We start from the raw sequence: 2,709 nt of genomic DNA, 5'->3' as shown, positions 1-2,709 counted from the left end.
GAAGGATACTTTGTGTCACAATGGGCAGAGAAGAGAGGAGCACTGGAGGCCTCAAGGCTGAACCCTGGCAGGGAGGGGGGAAGTGCACGGAAAAATAGAAGGTGAGGAGTTTAGGAATTCACAAAGCAAAGCTTCATAGTAAAGTTTCCATGCAGAAAAACATGAATCCTCCCAACACCTGTAAGGCAGGCGGCCTGATACCTACAAGTAAGGGCCCCACACTGCCGACCAGGACCCTTAGGTGGCCAGAAGGCCAGGAATGTGTGTCCAGCCTGTGGAGAGGCAGCAGGGCCCTCTGGACCCCAAGGAGTCCGCATACCCACACTTTCTTCCACACACACCCTGTTGGCCCCTTTCCCTCCTCTTCCCCTCAGAGGTCTGCGCCTTTCAGAACCAGAACCAGGCACCACTGTCTGCCTGACTGCAAGGGGCTTTTTCCTTCCAACTCAACATCATCTCCCCCAGCCTGAGATTAAGGGCGGGTTTTGTTTCCTGCCCCAAGATCCGACACCCCTGCAGGAAGGTAGGTAGAATAAACGGAAGCAGGAGGAAGCAGGAGGGAGCAGGACCCCTCTCCCTCTACCCAGTCCAGCCTTTAGAGAATCTTTATAAGGAACTGAAAAGGGAGGAGAGAGAAGGCCTGATTCGGCTCAGGCTGTGTCTCCCTGCCCAGGGGCGTTAGAAGAGCTGCGTCCTGCCTCAGCAGCTGTGGGCGATCTCTGCCAGCTCCGCGGCCGGGTGAAGCCTCGTGGGTTCTCATGCCCAGGAAGCCAGTTCTCCCAAAGGCTCGTCCCCATCTGTTCCTGGGGGCCAAGCTCCTGTTCAGTTTTCCAGGACATTTAATTTCCCTTTATCCTTACTGCCCTATAGAAGAGGTAAAAATAGAATCCCATTTTACAACGGAAGCAACTGAGGCTCAGAGAGCCAGGTCACTTGTCCTGAGACAGCGGTACAGCTGGGACTGGAGCTCCCAACACGAAGGGAAAGGGGGTGCTGAGTTCTTAGAGCCTCCTGGGGACCCCCTTTCTCCACCTCCTGAGACACGTGCCCACACTTCCTCTGGAAGTAAGCTTTCTGGGGGCGAGGGTGGCGCAGCCCTCTCCTTGGCCGCGGTGGGACCCCGAGGGCACCCCAGGGTAGGTAGGGCGGCAGAATCATCCCGAGACTGGAGCCAGGGAACTTCAGAGCGTTTCGCCCTTCCCCGGGAGAGGCAAACACGGACACGTCTGTGTCTTTGCCGACAAGTGCCTTCAAGCCCGGCGGGGGCAGACACCTCCGCGCCGGCCGCCGGCGAGGTCTCCGCTGTCTGCGGGGGCACGGCCTCGCATCAGCTGCGCTGATTTAGTGCGTTCGCGGGCCGCCAGAGCGGGAGGCGCTTCCCGGGCGGCGCAACGCAAACGCCCTGGCCTCGGGCGACGCGGACCGGCCGGGGGTGCAGAGGACAGGCGGCGGAGGGGCACCCCTGGGGCGCCAGGGGGCGGGCGTGCGGGCACACGCGGTGCGCGACGGGCGGGGGCGGCCACCGCGCCGCGCGCTGGGCGCGAGCGCCTCACATGCCAGCGCGGGCGACGGCCGAAGCTTGGATGCGGCGGCGCCCGCCGAGCCGGGGCGGACGCGGGGCGGCCCGGGCCGGGGACACGCGCCGGTAGCCCCGGCGCTGCAGCGGCCGCAGGATGGCCGAGGTAAGCGCGGCCCTCCCCCGGCGCGGGGGGCCCCCTCTGAGCGCGGGGCGGGGGTGGTCGGGGACGCCGCTCGGCCGGACTCCGTCGGCAACTGGGGGCACGCCCGGGGCCCCTTCCCCGGGCCACCTGCGAGGCGGTACGACCCGGGGCGCTGGGACCAGTCGCCGCCCGACGTCCCTGAGCCGCAGACGCGCGCGCGGACGAGGCGGGTTCCGGACGCCCCCGGGACGGCCTGGACGCGTCCGAGGCGCGGGGTCCCGCGAGCCTCCGGGCGCCCGCCCGCCGGCGCTCGGGGCTCGGGCGGCCATGGCGAGCGCGCCTCCCCCGCACCCCTCCCGGCCCCTCGGCGCCTCCGGTGCAAGTTCGAGGTCGTTCGCAGGGGCTTGAACAGCTGCTATCACAACTGGCCGTCTTTCTCCCCGGGTTTTGTTTCTGGAGAACTAAGCGCGCGGTAACCTCGGGTCAGTCTGAGAGGTGCGGAGACGGGCGCGTGGCAGGGCCCGGGGCGCCGGATCTTTTGTGAAACGCTGCGGAGCGCGGTGCAGACGGGTCGCTCCGAAACCCCCGGGACGCGAGGGCGCGGAGGGTGCGCGGCCACGTGGGTGCCCGCGCTGCAGCCGCCGAGAGCGCGGACCTGGCCGCGGCCGCAGAGCCCGCGGGTGGAAGCCGGACGGGCCCGCCGCCGGCCCCTCCGTGGTGCTCATTTACCTGCGAGTGCCCGGCGCCGCCAGGGACACGGGGGCCGCCGGGCCCGCGCGCTCGGGGCTGGAACTCGGGCCGGGAGGGGGGCCGCGCCGGGTCGGCTCCCGGGGCAGGGGCGCGCAGGGGTTGAAGGGGGGTGGGATGGGGGCACTGCCTGTCCCCTGCCCCTTCGGGCGCCGCCCGCCAGACCCCCGCCCCGCCGGCCGCCTGGCTTTGCATCAGCCCCTACGGATTTGTCAGCCAGATGTGACAAGATTGTGGAGAGGCGAGGGAAGGAGGAGATCTGATATTAATCAGTGCATAGCTCGGAGCCAAACTTTCTCAA

Source organism: Ursus maritimus, unplaced genomic scaffold (genome assembly GCF_017311325.1).
Source record: "Ursus maritimus isolate PB19 unplaced genomic scaffold, ASM1731132v1 scaffold_27, whole genome shotgun sequence".
Classification (NCBI taxonomy): Eukaryota; Metazoa; Chordata; class Mammalia; order Carnivora; family Ursidae; genus Ursus; species Ursus maritimus.
This window is presented reverse-complemented; position numbering follows the sequence as displayed.